The sequence below is a fragment of the Sciurus carolinensis genome, chromosome 4 (assembly GCF_902686445.1).
Source record: "Sciurus carolinensis chromosome 4, mSciCar1.2, whole genome shotgun sequence".
Classification (NCBI taxonomy): domain Eukaryota; kingdom Metazoa; phylum Chordata; class Mammalia; order Rodentia; family Sciuridae; genus Sciurus; species Sciurus carolinensis.
The window spans coordinates 73,343,310-73,365,031 of NC_062216.1; the positions used below are offsets into that span (position 1 = coordinate 73,343,310).

The following is a 21,722-nucleotide window of genomic DNA, read 5'->3' on the forward strand; positions in this document are numbered from 1 at the left end:
TCAAAAAACTCTACACCAAGAATACAAATATTCTAATCAACAAAATGGGTAAGGAAATGAACAGACACTTCACAGAAGATGTACAAGCAATCAACAGATATATGAAAAAATGTTCAACATCTCTAATAATAAGGGAAATGCAAATCAAAACTACCCTAAGATTTCATCTCACCCCAATTAGAATGGTGATTATCAAGAACACAAGCAACGATAGGTGTTGGCGAGGATGTGGTGAAAAAGGAATACTCATACATTGCTGGTGGGGTTGCAATTTAGTGCAGCCACTCTGGAAAGCAGTATGGAGATTCCTCAGAAAGCTTGGAATGGAAACCCCATTTGACCCAGCTATCCCACTCCTTGGCCTATACCCAAAGGACTTAAAATCAGCATACTACAGAGATACAGCCACATCAATGTTCATTGCTGCTCAATTCACCATAGCCAGATTGTGGAACCAACCTAGATGCCCTTCAGTTGATGAATGGATAAAGAAACTGTGGCGTATATATACAATGGAATATTACTCCGCAATGAAGAATGATAAAATTATGGCATTTACAGGCAAATGGATGAAATTGGAGAATATCATGCTAAGTGAGATAAGCCAATCTCAAAAAAACTAAAGGACGAATGATCTTACTGGTAAGTGGATGAGGACATATAATGGGGGGTGGGAGGGGTTAGCATTAGGGTTAGGGTTAAGTTTAGGGTTAGGGATAAGGAGTGTGGTAAGAATGAAGGAATGAAGGACTGTATAGAGGGAAAAGAGGGGTGGGGGGGTGGGGGGGAAGGGAAAAAATAATGAATCAAACATCATTGCCCTATGTAAACGTATGATTGCACAAATAGTATGCCTTGACTCCATGTACAAATTGAGAAACAACATGTATCCCATTTGTATACAATAAAAAAAAAAAAAACTCCCATGATAAAACAAGTCAAAAGACTTCCACAACTACAAAAGCCTTAACTACCAAATATTCTGAGCAAAATATTCCATGAAGAAGAAAAGAAAAATAAAAGTGAAAAACTACCAAAGGGAGGAACCACACTAAAGGAACAGTCAATCACAGTCCAAACTCATTCAAATAGAAAATCATAAATAACCTAAATGACTAGGTATACAAATCATATCTCAATAATAACTTTGAATGTCAATGTATTAAATTCATCAATCAAATGGGACATACTGGCAGGTTGGATTAAAAAACAAGACCCAACAATATGCTGTCTCCAAGAAACTCACCACATAAGCAAAGACACCCACAGACTGAAGGTGAAAGGATGGGAAAAAACAAATCACTCATATGGATTGCATAAACAAGCAGGGGTTTCTATCCTCATATAAGATAAAGTGGACTTCAAGCCAAAATTAATCAGAAGGGACAAAGGAAAACACTTCATACTGCTTAAAGGAATTATACATCAATAAGGAATATGCTAAGTGAAATAAGCCAAACCCAAAATACCAAAGGTCACATGTTTTATCTGTTATGCAGATGTTAATTCACAGTAAGGAGGGAATGTACTGGGAAGAATTGTTACTTTAGATTAGTAGAGGGGAGTAAGGGAGGGAAAGGGATATGGGGGTAGGAAGGATAGTAGAGTAAAACAGACATTAATACTGCATGTACACATTTGACTACATGATCAATGTGATCCTACAATATTCACAATCAGAAAAATGAGAAATTATACTCCATTTATGTGTGGTTTATTATATGCATAAATGCATTCTACTGTCATGTATAACTAATTAGAATAAACAAAACAATTATATAAAGAAATAACAATTGTAAATATTTACCGACCAAATAATGGAGGTCTTGTGTAAATCAAACTGTTCTCAATTTCAAGAATTAAGTACACCAGAACACAATAATACTGGGTGATATTAGCACACCTCTCTCAATGCAGGATAGATACTCTAAATAAAAACTGAGCAAAGAAACTATAGAACTAAATAATACAATCAATACTTTAGAATTAATAGACACATAAAAAGTATTTCATCCATCAATGACTAAATACACTTTCTTCTCAGCAGCACATGGATCCTTCTCTAAAACAGACCAGTTGAGTTCTCAGAGTTTTCAACCAAGTTCTGCAAGACTTTCGAAGAAGAATTAAGACCAATTCTTCAAATTATTCCTTGAAATATAAAAGGAAGGAGCCCTTCCAAACTCATTCTATGAAACTACTATCACTCTGATACCCAAACCAGAGAAAAACACATCAAGGAAGGAAAAGTTCAGACCAATATTGCTGATGAACATAAATGCAAAAATTCTCAATAAAATTCTGGCAAATCACATCCAAAAACAAATGAAAAAGATGGTGCATCATGATCAAGTGGGATTCATCTGAGGGTTGCAATGTTGATTCAACATATGGAAACCAATAAAAGCAATTCATCAGATGAATAAACTTGAAGACAAGAATCATGTGATCATCTCAACAAATGCAGAAAAAGTATTTGAAAAACACAGCATCCCCTTATGTTCAAAATACTAGAAAAACTAGGTATAGTAGGAACATACCTCAACATTATACAAGTTATACATGCTAAACCCAGGGGAACGTCATTCTAAATGGAGAAAAATTGGAAGTGTTCCCTATAAAAAGATTGAACAAGATAAGGATGACCTCTTCACCTCTCTTTTCAACATCATCCTTGAAACTCTGGAGAGTGCAATTAGAAAGAAGGAAAATTAAAGGGATATTAGTAGGAAAAGAAGAATTCAAACTATTACTTTTTGCTGATGACATGGTACTATATTTAGAAAACCAAAAACATTCCATCAGAAAACTTCTAGAACTCATAAAAAAATTCAGCATAGTAGCAGGTTATAAAATTAACACCCATAAATCAATTGTGTTCCTATACATCAGTGATGAATCCACTGCAAAAGAAAACAGGAAAACAACCCCATAAATAGCACTAAAATTTAGGAAATAAATCTAAAAAAAGAAGTGAAAGACCTCTACAGTTAAAACTACAGGACACTAAAGAAAGAAATTAAAGAAGACTTTAGAAGATGGAAAGATCTTCCATATTCACGGATAGGCAGAATTAACATTGTCAAATTGACCAAAAAACCAATGACACTATACAAATTTAATGCAATTCCTATTAAATTCCACTGACATGCTTCATAGGAATGGAAAAAGCAGTCATGAAATTCATTTGGAAAAATGAAAGACCCAGAATAGGTAAAGAAGTCCTTAGCAAGAAAAACAAAGCAGGAGGCATCACAAGACCAGACCTTAAATTACCCTAAAGAATTATAGTAGAAGTAGCCTGGACCCCAGCGGTGGGAGGTGCCTTTCAAGGCTAGCTTCTCAGACCAGACCGCCCAGTGAGAGGCTTTCTACATAGAACCAGTCACAAGTCCCCGAACCAACGGAGAACTTCGATCCGCAAGCAGCCTCTGGGATCAGGGCAGGGCAGCCAGAGACCTCTTCAGGCGACTCTGCCCACTCCGGCCGTAGGCTGTCTCCATGGGGCGATCCAAGATGGCGGCCTAGAGGGTAACTGCACCCCCAGTCGCTCCAGAACCCAGGAGTTAAAAAGGGGAGGCATTGAGAGACTCGGACTGAAATAGAGCCATGGGTGAGCCTGCCCCCTGGGTAAAGCTCGGCCCAGGTGGCAGGCCCAGATAGAGGTGGCTTATCGGAGCAGGGCAGGGCAGCTAGAGTCTTCCACAGGCAGCCCTGCGCACTCCAGTGGTGGGCCCCGCCCACACAGCCAGCTTCTCCAGTTTCTCGGAGCAGGCCCCCTAGTGAGAGCCTTTCTGACCAGAACAAGCTCCAAGTCCTGGAGCCAGCGCAGCATACTACCAGTGTACTCCGGCACACAAGCAGCTTCAGGGACCAGAATAGGGCAGCCAGAGACTTCCCCAAGCAGCCTGGACTCCTGCGGTGGGAGGTGCCTTTCAAGGCTAGCTTCTCGGACCAGACCTCCCAGTGAGACACTTTCTACATAGAGCCAGCCACAAGTCCCGGAACCAACGGAGAACTTCGATCAGCAAGCAGCCTCTGGGATCAGGGCAGGGCAGCCAGAGACCTCTTCAGGCGGCTCTGCCCACTCCGGCCACAGGCTCTTTCCATGGGGTGATCCAAGATGGCGGCCTAGAGGGTGACTGCATCTCCAGCCGCTCCAGAACCCAGGAGTTAAGAAGGGGAGGCATTGAGAGACTCGGACTGAAATAGAGCCATGGGTGAGTCTGTCCACTGGGTAAAGCTTGGCCCGGGTGGCAGGCACAGATAGGGGTGGCTTATCAGAGCAGGGCAGGGCAGCTAGAGTCTTCCCCAGGTAGCCTTTCACACTCCGGTGGTGGGCTCCTCCCACACGGCCAGCTGCACGGTGCAGGCCCCCAGTGAGAGCCTTTCTGCACAGAGCCAGCTCCAAACCCTGGAACCAGTAGGGGGCTAGGGGCAGCATTCTTCGGATGCACTGCATTATCAAATTCCTCCAAGACATCAGGCTACTGAAGGCTGGGAGGTGATACACTGGAAATCTACAGGGACACTATAAGCCAATAGCGGAAATCTGCAATATCTCAGGGTCCCACTGACAGCTGACCAATATGAGAAAACAAGAGAAGAAAATGTCCCAAACAAACCTAGATACTACATCAATAAAACCCAATGACAGCACAGCAGAAGAAATGTCAGAAAGGGAGTTCAGAATGTACATAATTAAAATGATCAGGGAAGCAAATGAGGAGATGAAAGAGCAAATGCAGGCATTGAAGGAGGAGATGAAAGAGCAAATGCAGGCATTAAATGATCGCACCAATCAAGAGTTAAAAGGCCAAATACGGGAAGCAAGAGATCATTTCAATAAAGAGTTAGATATACTGAAAAAAAAGCAAACTGAAATGCTTGAAATGAAGGAAACAATAAACCAAGTTAAAAACTCCATAGAAAGCATAACCAATAGGATAGAACACCTGGAAGACAGAACCTCAGACATTGAAGACAAATTATTTAATCTTGAAAACAAAGTTGGCTAAACAGAGAAGATGGTAAGAAATCATGAAGAGAATCTACAAGAATTATGGGATATCATGAAAAGGCCAAATTTAAGAATTATTGGGATTGAGGAAGGCTTAGAGAAACAAACCAAAGGAATGAACAATCTATTCAATGAAATAATATCAGAAAATTTCCCAAATCTGAAGAATGAAATGGAAAACCAAGTACAAGAGGCTTATAGAACTCCAAATATACAAAATTACAACAGACCCACACCAAGGCACATTATTATGAAAATACCTAACATACAAAATAAAGACAGAATTTTAAAGGCCGTGAGAGAAAAGAATCAAATTACATTCAGAGGGAAACCAATAAGAATATCAGCAGATTTTTCAATCCAGACCCTAAAAGCTAGAAGGGCCTGGAACAACATATACCAAGCCCTGAAAGAATACAGATGCCAACCAAGAATCTTATACCCAGCAAAACTTACCTTCAATTTGAAGATGAAATAAGATCCTTCCATGATAAACAAAAGCTAAAGGAATTTACAAAAAGAAAGCCAGCATTACAGAACATTCTCAGCAAAATATTCCATGAGGAAGAGATGAAAAACAACGATGCAAATCAGCAACAGGAGGCGCTAGCCTAAAGGAATAGCCAAATAAAGGAGAAACCAAATCATGTCAAAAACAAATATGATTCAATTGACTGGGAATACAAATCATATCACAATAATAACCCTGAATGTTAATGGCCTGAACTCATCAATCAAAAGACATAGACTGGCAGATTGGATTAAAAAGGAAAATCCAACAATATGCTGCCTGCAAGAGACTCATCTCATAGAAAGAGATACCCATAGACTAAAGGTGAAAGGATGGGGAAAAACATACCATGCACACGGACACAGCAAAAAAGCTGGAGTATCCATCCTCATTTCAGATAATGGGGACTTCAAAACTAGTCAGAAGGGATAAAGAAGGACATTACATGCTGCTTAAGGGAAGCATAAATCAGCAAGAAGTAACAATCATAAATATCTATGCCCCGAACATTGGCTCATCCATGTACGTCAAACAAGTCCTTCTCAATTCCAGTAATCAAACAGACCACAACACAATAATACTAGGCGATTTTAACACACCTCTCTCACCACTGGATAGATCGTCCAAACAAAAATAGAATAAAGAAACTATAGATCTCAACAACACAATCAACAATTTAGACTTAACGGACATATATAGAATATACATTCCAACAAAGAACGAATACACTTTCTTCTCAGCAGCACATGGATCCTTCTCTAAAATAGACCATATTTTATGCCACAAAGCTACTGTTAGCAAATACAAGAAGATAGAGATACTACTTTGTACTCTATCAGATCATAATGGATTGAAATTAGAAATAAATGACAGAATAAAAAACAGAAACTTCTCCAATACTTGGAGATTAAATAATACACTATTATATGATGAATGGATAACAGAAGACATCAGTAGGGAAATTAAAAAATTCTTAGAAGTTAACGAGAACAAAGACACATCATACCAAAATCTCTGGGACACTATGAAAGCAGTACTTAGAGGAAGATTTATTTCATGGGGTGCATTCAAAAAAAGAAGTAGAAATCAACAAATAAACGACTTAACACTACAGCTCAAAGCGCTAGAAAAAGAAGAGCAGACCAATACCAAAGGTAGTAGAAGACAGGAAATAGTTAAAATCAGAGCCGAAATCAACAAAATCGAAACAAAAGAAACATTGGAAAAATTAACAAAATAAATAGTTGGTTCTTTGAAAAAATAAACAAAATTGATAAACCCTTTGCCACACTAACAAAGAGAAAGAGGGAGAAACTCAAATTACTAAAATTCGGAATGAACAAGGAAACATCACAACAGACACGAGTGAAATACAAAGCATAATTAGAAGCTATTTCGAGAATCTATACTCCAACAAAACAGAAAACCTCGAAGACAACAAATTTCTAGAGATATATGAATTACCTAAACTGAACGAGGAGGACATACATAACTTAAATAAACCAATTTCAAGCAATGAAATAGAAGAGGTCATCAAAAGCCGACCAACAAAGAAAAGTCCAGGACCAGATGGGTTCTCAGCCGAGTTCTACAGAACCTTTAAAGAAGAGCTCATTCCAATACTTCTCAAAGTATTCCATGAAATAGAAGAGGAGGGAACCCTCCCAAACTCGTTCTATGAAGCCAATATCACCCTGATACCTAAACCAGACAGAGACACATCGAGGAAAGAAAATTTCAGACCAATATCCTTAATGAACATCGATGCAAAAATTCTCAACAAAATTTTAGCAAATCGCATACAAATATGTGTTAAAAAGATAGTGCCCCACGATGAAGTGGGTTTCATCCCAGGGATGCAAGGTTGGTTCAACATCCGGAAATCAATAAATGTCATTCACCATATCAACAGACTTAAAGTTAAGAATCACATGATTATTTCAATAGATGCAGAAAAAGCATTCGATAAAATACAGCACCCCTTCATGCTCAAAACACTAGAAAAAATTGGGGTAGTGGGAACATTCCCACTACCATCTATGCTAAGCCCATGGCTAATATCATTCTAAATGGTGAAAAACTGAAAGCGTTCCCCCTAAAAACTGGAACAAGGCAGCGATGTCCTCTTTCACCAGTTCCATTCAACATCGTCCTTGAGACTCTAGCCAGAGCAATTAGACAAACCAAAGAAATAAAAGGGATACGAATAGGAAAAGAAGAACTCAAACTATCCCTGTTCGCTGATGACATGATTATATATTTAGAGGAACCTGGAAATTCCACCAGAAAACTTTTAGAACTCATAAGTGAATTCAGTAAAGTAGCAGGTTACAAGATCAATGCTCATAAATCCAATGCATTTTTATACATAAGTGATGAATCTTCAGAAAGAGAAATTAGGAAAACTACCCCATTCACAATAGCATCGAAAAAAATAAAATACTTGGGAATCAATCTCACAAAAGAGGTGAAAGACCTCTACAATGAGAACTACAGAACACTAAAGAAAGAAATTAAAGAAAACCTTAGAAGATGGAAAGATCTCCCATGTTCCTGGATAGGCAGAATTAATATTGTCAAAATGGCCATACTACCTAAAGTGCTATACAGATTCAATGCAATTCCAATTAAAATCCCAATGATGTACCTTGCAGAAATAGAGCAAGCAATTATGAAATTCATCTGGAAGAATAAAAAACCTAGAATAGCTAAAGCAATCCTCAGTAGCAAGAGTGAAGCAGGGGGTATTGCAATACCAGATCTTCAACTCTACTACAAAGCAATAGTAACAAAAACGGCATGGTATTGGTACCAAAATGCACAGGTAGATCAATGGTACAGAATAGAGGACATGGACACAAACCCAAATAAATACAATTTTCTCATACTAGACAAAGGGTCCAAAAATATGCAATGGAGAAAAGATAGCCTCTTCAACAAATGGTGCTGGGAAAACTGGAAATCCATAGGCAATAGAATGAAATTAAACCCCTATTTCTCACCCTACACAAAACTCAACTCAAAATGGATCAAGGACCTCGGAATCAGACCAGAGACCCTGCATCTTATAGAAGAAAAAGTAGGTCCAAATCTTCAACTTGTTGGCTTAGGATCAGACTTCCTCAACAGGACTCCCATAGCTCAAGAAATAAAAGCAAGAATCAACAACTGGGATAGATTCAAACTAAAAAGCTTTCTCTCAGCAAAGGAAACTATCAGCAATGTGAAGAGAGAGCCTACAGAGTGGGAGAATATCTTTGCCAACCATACTTCAGATAGAGCACTAATTTCCAGAATCTATAAAGAACTCAAAAAACTCTACACCAAGAATACAAATATTCTAATCAACAAATGGGTAAGGAAATGAACAGACACTTCACAGAAGAAGATGTACAAGCAATCAACAGATATATGAAAAAATGTTCAACATCCCTAGTAATAAGGGAAATGCAAATCAAAACTACCCTAAGATTTCATCTCACCCCAATTAGAATGGTGATTATCAAGAACACAAGCAAGAATAGGTGTTGGCGTGGATGTGGTGAAAAAGGAATACTCATACATTGCTGGTGGGGTTGCAAATTAGTGCAGCCACTCTGGAAAGCAGTGTGGAGATTCCTCAGAAAGCTTGGAATGGAAACCCCATTTGACCCAGCTATCCCACTCCTTGGCCTATACCCAAAGGACTTAAAATCAGCATACTACAGAGATACAGCCACATCAATGTTCATTGCTGCTCAATTCACCATAGCCAGATTGTGGAACCAACCTAGATGCCCTTCAGTTGATGAATGGATAAAGAAACTGTGGCGTATATATACAATGGAATATTACCCCGCAATGAAGAATGATAAAATTATGGCATTTACAGGCAAATGGATGAAATTGGAGAATATCATGCTAAGTGAGATAAGCCAATCTCAAAAAACTAAAGGACAAATGATCTTACTGGTAAGTGGATGAGGACATATAATGGGGGGTGGGAGGGGTTAGTATTAGGTTTAGGGTTAGGTTTAGGGTTAGGGATAAGGAGAGCAGTAAGAATGAAGGAAAGAAGGACTGTATAGAGGGGAAAGAGGGGTGGGAGGGTTTGGGGGGAAGGAAAAAAAAATCAAACATCATTGCCCTATGTAAACGTATGATTACACAAATGGTATGCCTTGACTCTATGTACAAATAGAGAAACAACATGTATCCCATTTGTATACAATAAAAAAAAAAGAATTATAGTAACTAAAACAGCATATATTGGCATCAAAACAGACATGTAGACCAATGGTACAGAATAGAATACCCATGGGCAAACTCACATACATATGCAGCTATCTCATACTAGACACAGGTGCCAAAAACATAGTTGGAGAAAAAGTTGGCTTCTTCAACATATGATTTTGGGAAAACTGGAAATCCATATGTAGCAAAATGAAATTTAATGCCTATCTCTTACCCTTCATAAAAAACAACTCAATGTGGATCAAAGACTTAGGCATTAGACTAGAGACCCTGTGCCTAATAGAAGAAAAGCCAAATCTCTACCATGTCAGCTTAGGAACTGAATTCCTCCCTAACACTCCTAAAGTGCAAGAAGTAAAATCATGAATCAACAAATGGGATGGATTCAAACTAAAAAACTTCTTCATAGCAAAGAAAACCATTGAGAGCAGGAAGAAAGGGCCTATGGAATGGTAGAAAATCTTTGCCACCTGCCACTCAGATAGAGCATTAATCTCCAAGATAGATAAAGAACTGAAAACACTTAACATTGAAAACCCAAATAATCCAAATAATAAATGGGCAAAGGTATTGAACAGGTACTTCATGGAAAAATAATTATGATCAGTCAAGAAATATATGAAGTTCAAAATCTCTAGCAATTCAAGAAATGCAAATCAAAACTACTCTAAGATTTCATCTCATTCCAGTCAGAATGGCAAGTATCAAGAATTAAAGTAACCCAATGACATTCTTCATAGAAGAGAAAAATTAATCATGAAATTCATTTAGAAAAGTAAGAGACCCAGAATAGCCAAAGCAATCCTTAGCAAGAAAAGTGAAGCAGGAGGCATCACAATATAGACTTCAAACTGTACTACAGAGCTATAGTATTAAAAACAGCATGGTATTGGCACCAAAAGAGACATATAGACCAGTGGTACAGAATAGAAGACACATGGACAACCCCACATAAATGCAGTTATCTCATAGTAGACCAAGGTGCCAAAAACATTCACTGGATTAAAGATAGCCTATTCAATAAATGGTGCTGGGAAAAACGGAAAGTCACATGTAACAAACTGAAAATAAACCTTTATCTCTCACCCTGCAGAAAAACTCAACTCAAAGTGAATCAAAGATTTAGGCACTAGAACAGACACCCTGTGATTACCAGAAGAAAAAGTTGCCCAAATCTTCACCATGTCTGCCTAGGATCTGACTTCCTTAACAAGACCCCTAAAGTGCAAGAAGTTAAATCAAGAATCAATCAGTGGGATGGATTCAAACTAAACAGCTTCTCCTCAGCAAAAGAAACAATCAATAATGTGAAGAGAGAGCCTACAGTGTGAGAGAAAATCTGTACCACATGCACCTCAGATAGAGGATAAATCTCTAGGATATATGAAGAACTCAAAAAACGTAACACCAAAAAATAAATAACCAATAAATAAATGGTCTAAGCAACTGAACAGACATTTCACAGAAGATATACAATTGATCAACAAATTTATGGAAAAATGGTCAATATCTCCAGCAATTTGAGAAATGCAAATTAAAACTAAGATTTCATCTCCAATTAGAATGGCAATTATCAAGAATACAAGCAACAGTAGATTTGACAAGAATTTGGGGAAAAGGTCCACTCATACGTTGCTGGTGGGAAGCAAAATGGTGCAATCATTATGGAAAGGAGTATGGAGATTCCTCAGAAAACTCGGAACAGAACCACCCTTTGACCTAGTTATCCCACTCCTTGGTTTATACCCAAAGGACTTAAAATCAGCGTACTACAGACACACAGCCACATCATTGTTTATAGTAGCTCAACTCACAATAGCTAAACTATAGAATCAACTTAGGTGCCCTTCAACAGATGAATGGATAAAGAAAAGGTGGTATGTATACACAACTGAATATTTCTCAGCCCTAAAGAAAAATGAAATTATTGCATCTGCCAGAAAATGGATGGAGCTGGAGAATATTATGCTAAGCAAAATGAGTCAGTCCCCCAAAACCAAAAGCTGACATCTTCTCAGAAATGTGGATGCTAACTCAAAATAAGGGAGGGTAGTGAAGAATAGAAGAATTTTGGATTAGAAAAAGAGGAATAATAGATTAGAGGGGGATTGGGACTAGAAAAGATAGGAGAGTTATTATGTAAACCTAATAAGAAAAAATAAAAATATATAATAAAAAAGTGTGAAGCAAATATGGTGTCACAACATTAAGATTTAATGAAACTTTGCAGGATGTATTTGTGTGTTCCTTATCTTACTCCGTTTTCCTCTATGTTTAAACTATATAGGTAATAATAAACCTAAAACCTTTGTCAGTCAAAAAAATTCCTCTGAGATAACCATTAAAGACCCTTAAAGATGTATGATTATTGAGAAGAATCATATTTCACCACAGAATATCTCATTTTGGAAGTCATTACTCCACGCTGTCTACTCTCAGAGACATGTCAGTCAAGGAGCAAACCGAGTACCAGTCAGCCCTGACCTCCCTTACCTGAGCAGACCACAGAGGCTGTGTTTCCATGGGCACAGGTGGGAACACCCAGGGCAGTCACAGGGCAATTCCACAAGAAGGACTCAGACCCTGAGCAGTGAAATCGGTCTCTCCAGATCACATCATGTCCTTCCACAAAGTATGCTCCTTTTGGGGTGGAGAGGGCGACCCCACAGCCCAGCTGACGGCAAACAACATTGGCGTTGGCCATATTCCAGTGGGAGGCACAGAGTGTTCTCCAGCCTTCTGAGGTCTTCATCTCCACTTGACCCTCACACTGAGAGCTGCCATTTTTCGTGAGCCTGACTTCAGTGTACTCTGGAAGGAGAAACATGATTTCACATTTTGTTGTCACAGAATAGTGTGCAGAAAGGTTAAAGTACTGCCATAAGTCTCACCTGAGCAGACAACTTGCACAGCCCCACTGTGTTGGCAGCTGCCTCCAGGACAGACCCTTCTGGGGCAGAACCAGAGCTCAGGCTCCCATCCCTTACACTGGAACTCTTCAGCCCAGACCTGTTCACTGGCCTCTCTGAGGGGCAAGCTCCCCAGGACCGGTGCTGCCTTACCACATCCCAACTCTGCACAGATGACCTGGGCTGTGGGGAAGGTGAAATTCCTATCAGATACTGGAGTCCATCCTCCTCCAGAATTTACTTCCACACGCCCAGAGCAAGGTCCACCTCCTCCATCCAAACGCACAAATCCTAGGGAAGAAAATAACCAATAAAATGAGTATCTAGGGTTGGAATGGGGAACTACATGTCACAGGAAATGCTGTGAAATCTTTTCCTTTCCTAGGAATGGAATGTGGAGAATGGTGTCAAATTGGTGTCAGAATGGGAATATCATGAACAGGTGTCTGGAGACAAATTTTAGAGGAGGAATTTTTAAGGTCAGTTCTAAATGACTGACTCCAAGAAATAAAAAAAAAAAAAGTGTGTATTTTCTTCAATATGGGCACATTATTCCAGTATTAAAATGTATCCATCCATGTGTTTGAATGTCTGTCTGTTTGTCTGTGTCAGTCTCCTCCTTTATAATAAGCTCTATATTTACCTCCTGAATTTGAACTCAGTGTAGAAAAGGACTAGGATTAATTTTTTCACGATTTTACTCTCAAACTTTCATTTCACAGGTAATAATTCCAACTATGTTAATATTTAGTGAATAAAAAAATATCAGTACATATATAAAATGATAATTTATATTAATTTCCCCTTTAGAGATGAGAAAAGAACCCACTAAATAGTGTGAGGCTAAGATGGAAAGTAGGTTATTATGATTAAGATAATCTGAAATATTTATATTACTTTTCCCATTAAAGAAGAAAGAGAATTTAGAAGTAGGATCAGAAGTTATCAAGAGATTTGAGCATGCTTATTTGCTTTTTTGTTTTGTTTTGAGGAATCATTTAGTAACTAATAAGCAGAGTTGGAAGAAACCATTAGACATCTATTGAAGCTGATCAGGAAGTGATTTCAAGTACAGGTTTAGTCCTTTGGGGAGGCATCTGACTACAGACATGGAATTGTAATGTAGTAGTAAGTTTACATCCTGAAGAAGGGAATCCTTTCTCTGAAAAAAATAACATAATTAATAATTTTTAATAATTAATAATTTTTATTATTAATTAAAAATTAATAATTTTTCTTTTCAAAGTAAGTCATCAAGATGGAATGAACTTCCAAAGTTTTAATCTGCTTTATTAAAATTGTTACTTAAAGCATTATAGTTAGAATACTCCTATTTCTCTCTGAAACTGATGTATTAATACCAAGTTTGGATTCCTGAAGTCTTACTACAAGGTTATTCCAAATTATATTGATTGAAAAGGAGAGATGACAATAATGTACCTCACTTGGAAAGTCACAATGAAAATACAAATATTTCAAACTAAAATCTCTAATCTTTAGGATGTTATGACCATAAAGAATATGAAAGCTAGAGGGGCATCATAAAAATCTGCCATCAGTATTGCTGCCCATGGACAGGAACAATAATGATCAGTCACCAGAACAGAAACCCTGACTGTAGGCTGTGCCTGTGGGTCAGCCAGGTCTCCTTCCCTGTGGACTCAGGTTTCTCCTCAGTTCTAGCTCCACACTAGGGGTCAACACCAGCACCACCAGTGAGGGCCACCAGTTGTGCCTCATGGATCATAGCTCTGGCTTCAGTAGAGACACAAGCTTGTCTGCACTGGCCCTATTTCCTTTTTTCCCATTGTTTATGGTACATTTCTAGCTCCCAAGAGCTAGAATGTTTCAGTGTAGATAAAACAACAGTACATCCGAGTTCAGAAAGCATCCATTGGGATATCTGATTATAGTCCTCTGAAGTTAAAATATCATGAGAGTATGTTTGTCTTAGGCACTGAATTCTATTGCAATATCAAACATTTGCAATGAACTTTTGTAAAATTTCCTTTGATGAAAATCTGAAGTATTTCACTCGAAGAAATAGGTCATGCAGATCAGGTTTCATCTTCTCTCTTCTCTTCACAGATCAAAGAAGCCTAACCCAGCTACAGCCTGAGAGGGTTGAAAGTAAAATTCATACAATATGCATACTCAGAGCATCACTTATTTGTCATGTAATACATCCATGACAGTAGTATACAGAGGGTAGTATTGTTGCAATCTCAGCAATACGTTTATTTATTTAAAAAAATACATTAATTGGAGATATAGTATGTTCTAGGCATTGCATTTTTAAATAACATACATCCAAAATCCTTGAAACATTTTTCTGAAAAAGACATGAATTAGAAATCAGAGCCAGTTACCATCCACACAGAGATGATCCTCACTTGCTATCCTTGGAGAATGAATTACTCTGTTTTATTTATTGAAATATAAATAGAATAGTCAAAGTTTGGTTATATGTAAAATGAACATTGTTATTTAAACCCAGATCACCTGATTACAGAAGGTAAGTATTACTATTGTTAATGTAGTCCTTCAGTTAAGTAGGCATTTCTTATATTACAGTGGTTTAAAAATCTTCATTAGTTGTACTTACAAAAATATATTCTACTTTGGTAATATGTCAATGTTATAAAGAGGTGCAGAAAAAAAATATTCCCCTTTCTCATCTGCAGTACCAGATGGTTGAGCTAAGTAATACCACCATTTAAATGTCCATTCTTCCTTATTCCAGTCTTTCTTACATGGAACTTATTCTCAAATAAAACTAAAGTGCTATATTGAATCTATCTGTATAATCTACAGTCACAAAAGCTCAGTGCTGGGTTCATCTAGGTCTCTAGATATGGACACTTAATTATCAACTATTTGTTCAGCATAACCCTTTTTCTTAAATCAGGAGGCATGAACTATATCAAGGCTTGAACATAATTTAAGAGGTCTAAAGTGGCAGGATTTACCCTAAATAGTTGTTTTTCATGGTTTCTTGGGAGAATTGACAATCAATTCTCACTCAGAGTTATAAGCAGCATTTATACTTCTTCTTTGAGTGTTGAGGCATAACATTAAGTAAAACCTCCTGCTCCAGGACTTTTTGAGACATAAAACATTAAATATAGTATTCAATGTTAATTCTCTTGGTGAGGATGCTCATTACAAACAATTCAGCTTCATTTGTCTCTCTTACCTGTGAGGCTGACATCTTCAGGTTACATTTTCCTTCTTGTATGGGCTATGTATGTTCAACTCAAGCCCCCCCAAAATGACAGTAAACTGAATTTTTAAAAATGGTGGTGTATGTATTTGATGGAATGCAATAAAATGTTCTGATCATTTAACAGTGTGGATAAATTTCACATATATGAAATTAAGTAAAAGAAAAACAAAACAAAACAAAACAAAAAGTGACAAACCAACTCAAATAATTTGGTGTATAAGTCTGGCAGAACTCAAAGAATGTATGAGGAGTGGGGACTCTATGCTTCCATACATTCCCTCTACATGTTCCTTCCAATCCCTGCTATTTTCTCTTTGTCTTTGCTCTTCAGAAAGACTTTTCACACACATCTGAGTCTGTGGACCCTGGTGTGCTGCTAGATTCACAAGAGGGTAAATTTAGGGCAAAGATTTTAACTGATGCTACATGTGTTGTTGTTCCAGCACTATAACCAGGGAGAGTGGAATAGTGTAAATGAGCACATCAAGGTGCACCCAGTGCTGATCATGAGGACTGGCTTCCCAGAGGAAAATTAAGATGAGCAAAATGAGTGGGCTCTATGTAAATATAACTTCAGTAATTCTATGAAGATTTTTATAAAATAACTTTATGGAAAGTTAAATATTTTATTTTCTGATCTCTTTAGTAAATGCACATATTTGAAACAACAGTTCAATATCTAGTTGTTTATTCTATTTTGTATTCTATGAGACTCTAAATTTCACGAAGAAGGACAAGTATATCAAAAGTTCAAGGAAATTTATAAAGTAGAAGGCTGGTATGAGGGGTAATTTACACATGAAATATGATAAATATTGATAAGAACTATGTTCTTCTGAAATAATAGGCTGAGAGTGGATTAGAATGGAATACACACACAGACACACACATATGCATATGTATGTGAAATTTGTAATTAAAATTATTCAAGTGCCTACAGGCTTTTAATATTTTAGTAGTGATATTTTAAATTATTATACAATATACATGGTTGTATAGTGTTAGAAAATTGGGGGATAAGTTTTTACAAAAGAAAACTAGACCCCAACTTGTCTTTTATAGTGTAAATTTTACACTTGTTTAATATATAGATGTCAAAGAGAGTCATAACACATGGAGATAAAATGGTGCCTGTTCTTTAGAAAATATCAGTTTGGATAATAAATAAGATCAAATCTAGGGTTCTCCTGTTGACTTAAAATTTTCAGTATGTTCTCTAACATGGTCTTTATAAAATTATTAAAATTAATTATAGAAAATGATCAAATAATTAAATGTAAAACAGCAGGATGAAAATTCCTCACTTCCTTTCTTCTATAGTCACTGACTTTTGTTCTAAACCTGAAGATTTCTGAATTTCTTCCTCTGAGATATCACACAGAGTTTAGAGCCACTGCTCAGTCTGATCAATTGTCCCAGGAGCAGTAAGACTTGTGGGAGGAGGCACAATTGTCTTAGTCCATAGAAACTAAGAAGTGACTGAGGATAATGACATGGAAAGAAAAAGGAAAAATGGGGGTTCATTGTTTTTCCCCCATGGTTGCATATTTTTTCAATCATCATCACTACTGAAACTATTGCATAAAACTGGTATTTTAATGACATGTGAAGTTTCAGTGATGCAATAATTCCTTACAGATTGTCATGTGAGGTAGAGGGTACTGGAATCACTAAAGACATCTATATGTTTGCTTGGAATATTTTTATCTTTGTCTTGTGCCTTCTGTATTTTCACAGAAGATCATTTACCAGCTGATGCATGTACAAATTGCATTTTTTTGTCTCCTCAAACACTTTTCATTGCTTTTTGATAAAAGTTTCCAATATGCTGTCTTCCAGGTTTTTGAAATGTTGTTCATTAGTGTTCTATAGCCATCTTACTGTACCTTGGTGCAGCAGAACTTCTAGCCCCTGTTTAAATAAAACCCATCATTCATGATCAATCTGTTGTCTTGCGTTCTCATCCCCTACACTCTCCAATCTATGGTAATCACAATTCTATTCCAACATCTATGAGGTCAACATCTTCATAGTTGAAATACAGTGAGAGTATAAGATACTTGTCTTTTTTGCCTGACTTATTCCACTTAAAAATGGTATCCTGACCAATGCATGTTATGTCAAATGAAAGGATTTCATTCATTTTTATGGCTAAATAGTATCCCATTGTATAAATGTATTTCATTTATTTATCCATTTATCATCTGATGGGCATTTAGATTACTTACATTTCTCGGCTACTATGAGTAGAAGTACCATAAATATGGGAGTACAGATGTGTCTTCAATATACAGATTTCACTTCCATGGAACCTAACATTGGAATTGCTGTATCATAGGGATGTCTAATAATGTCTTTGTACTTTCTTTATTTCTAAAGGATAGATTTGCTGGATTCAGTATTCTTGATTAGCAGGTTTTTCTTCACTTCTGTGAAAATCTCGTGGCACTCAGTTCTGGTCTATATGTTTACCATTGAGAAGTCTGTCATTAGGTGAACTGGGACATCCTCATGTGTTATTTCTTTTTTTTTCTGTTGATGCCTGAAAGTCTTTATCTTTCATCTTTGAGAGTGGCATTATAATACACGGAGATAAGAACCTGAGGCTTCCAGCCACAACTGCTCAACTAACTTTTCACCCTCAAACAGAGACTAAACTGTCTCCACATTGTGCTACCTGGCTTCAAGGAGGAATGAGGTGGGTAGTCCTGTGGCCACCAGTGCTGCAGTGCTATTTCACACCCTGAAGACACAGCCTGACAAGGCAACACAGGACTGGGGAGGGACCAAGCCCCTCAGTGCTCTGAGCTGCCTACTGCTGAGGTGGCTCAAGATTGAAGACTCCAGCAACCATCACAGGTGATGCAGGCTCTTCTTGAGTCTGTCCCACCAGCACACAGGTCTTGCTCTATTACCTCTGTTCTACATTAGAGGCCTCTACTTCATACTCAGTGCTGTTCATGATCGTGGTGGACCTGGTACTGAGCTCTAAGACAGAGTCCTGTGCCTGCTCTGTGCCCCTGATCCTTAGAGAGTCTTGGTTTCCCCTCTTCTGCTAGAGATTGGAGGAGTGGTGGTACAGAAAGTCCCTTTGCTGCCCAACTAAACATAATTCCATGGTCTCAGTCTGAGGTTACTGGCATAGGAACAGAGTTGTTGTGCTCTGCCAAGCACGAGGCTTCCCTGTGGCACACCTAGTCCAGGTTTCAAGTCTAAGTTCTGGGCTTAATTCACTTTCTCTTGTCCAAGAAAGATGCATCTCTCTTCATGCTGGGCTGCTTGAGGTTGGGGAAAGGGCAACTCTTATCTTCCTCCCTCCTTCAATGTTTCTTTTGTTCATCATAGTACAAGCAGACACTCACCAGGTTCATTGTGTCTTAACAGGCCAGTGTGGTGTGTGAATGACTGTTAATGTGGTGTATTTGTGAGAGATAACTGAATAACCACATTGATCTGAGTTTTAAACTACATAATCTCTTACCATAATAAATATGCATTAATATTTTATGGCTTCCAAAATTGATCTGCCAGCACAGGGAAAAATTCATCTCCCAAGCATGAATTTATACAGATGTTGCTTTGAAAAAAAAATGTAGAGAGAATCTACTGTAGTAATGATGGGAGGAAAACCTGTGACTCAAGGCATTTCACTTACAGTTCTCTGGGGTTCTTGCTAATGAGCTGAGATTTATGTTGTATGAATCTGGAAAGGAGATGCAACTTTGTGGTAATCCTTAAATTCCCCTGTGATATGTTTAATTCCATCCCTGTACCCATACAGCTACTAATCCAGTGCAAAACTATCTCTGGTTATACATATATAAATACTCAGTCAACTGAGAAAAGCAAGTCCCATTCTTGTCTGTCTTTTGAAAAGAGGATATGTGTGGTAATTTATAGGTAACACTTTAAATAGTAAATTGCAGAGACAAAATTATGAAAATTATTTTAAGTAAAATGATTTAAAAAAAACTCTCTTGTGTCAAGTATGACTGAAGAAAAGGGATAGAACAACATCTGAATATTAGAAGAAAGAATTAAATAAATCCCATCATCCGCTGCTGTTTCAAGCACCCTGGGACCATGGGGAACTCTTAGTCTTCTGTGGGTCATCTGTCTCATATTTCCCCAGGATCAGAGACACACTTTTGGTCCTTTCCATTCTCTTAGCAGTGGAGAATTCACAGAGCATACCTGAGCAGATGACACCTGCATCTTCTTCATGCGCACAGTTGTGCTGTCCCCAGCCCTGAGAAGGGCACTTCCACACTTGGTCCTCTTCTCCTGTGCAGTTCAGCTCATCCAGCCAGATGGGCCCTGATCCCTCCCCAAAGTGTGCATAGTATATCACATCGAAGGCCACTCCACAGCCCAGCTGTCTGCACACCACGTGGGCCTCCCTCAGGTCCCACCTGTCATCACAGACAGTTCCCCAGGAATGCTGGTGAAGGATCTCCACTCTGCCTGCACAGCGACTGTCCCCATCCACCAGGCGGAGCTGTGGGGTCTCTAAAGAGAAAGAATCATGTCAATGATTGTATTTACAGAGAATGAGTTTTCTTATCCCATGGTGCTCCCTCCCCAGAGTTAAGCATCCAATTTCAGAGTGCAGAATTTTCTGGGTAAGATGTGGAGTCACTAACTAGGGCAGTAACTCAGTCTCTATTCCTACCAAAACAAGTAGGAAAAATAATTGCATGTCAAAAAACCATAAAATGGAATTAAACTCAACATAATCTAGTTAGTGATGTGAGGTAGGAATTATTATGTAGTTACTACCAGAGTTGATCCTTTTTTTGGTAGATTTCTGCATGGGAGGTGACAAAACAATTCTAGCAAGGTCAGGTTTTCTACCTTGAGTAGTTAAAAGTGTCTTTTTCTGAATGATTTCTGAAAGTCTAACTGTAATGGACCAGTATCTCTGTTGATTTTGTATAAAGCACACACACTTGAGTGCCAATGGCCTGATGTTAGGAAGGGTCAGTGCACAGGGGATAGGGTAAGGAACTGGGATGAGACCATCAGAAGCCTAAGGTGACAGCCATGAATCCAGGAGAAATCACAACCATATGGTCATTAAGATTGAAAAATGAATGAACCATGGTTTGCCTCAAAACATTTCACTAATGACTCTAGGCTTCAGAGTTCAGATTAGGTATGTAATGTCAAAACTTGACCCACTTTAGGTAGATTGAACAACCTCCTAAAAAAGGTGATATCAGATATTGACATTGCTCACTCCACTAGGAATCATAGAATGTTACTTTTTTCCCTTCCAACCAAATTAAGTCTACACTTGGGCTTCTTTTCAGGTGTCATTATTATTCAAAAATCGGAGATTTTGGTAAAGAGGTAAATAGCAGAAAAGAAGTAACTTGGTTGTGACTCTGTGAGTGAAAAAGGTGACAATTGTATTTTGAAGAGGGAAAGAGAGGAACTTATAAAGAAGTTGTGAGGAATTGAAACAACATGGAGAAGCAGATAGGTAGCCCAGAGAAAAGTACCAAGTAATTTAAAACTTCAACTCCTGCTGCAAGCATAAGGTAATTTAAAACTTCAACTACAGCTGCAAGCATAAGATAAGCTGGAGAGTGCAGCCTGCATGAATGGTGTCAGAAGACCAGCAAACTTACCTGTGGGAGAAACAACTACAAGCTGTAGATCAAATCTGGGAAACTGTTCTGAGAGGGGTACTCTTGTACACAAGCAAGTTTTAGAGTACTATACTATTCACATTACTCTCCAAGCTCCCTGGGTACTATAACCCAGAGCTATCTTAAGTGGCCATTGTTAGGGACTAACCTGCTCTTAGGTTTAGACAAT

General features: G+C 38.1%; 1 pseudogene; it reads right to left on the reverse strand.

Annotated features, from left to right (window-relative positions):
• LOC124982751 (antigen WC1.1-like) overlaps positions 1-21,218 on the reverse strand; it is a 314,961-nt pseudogene extending 293,743 nt beyond the window's left edge.
• Positions 21,219-21,722: the final 504 nt, after the last annotated feature.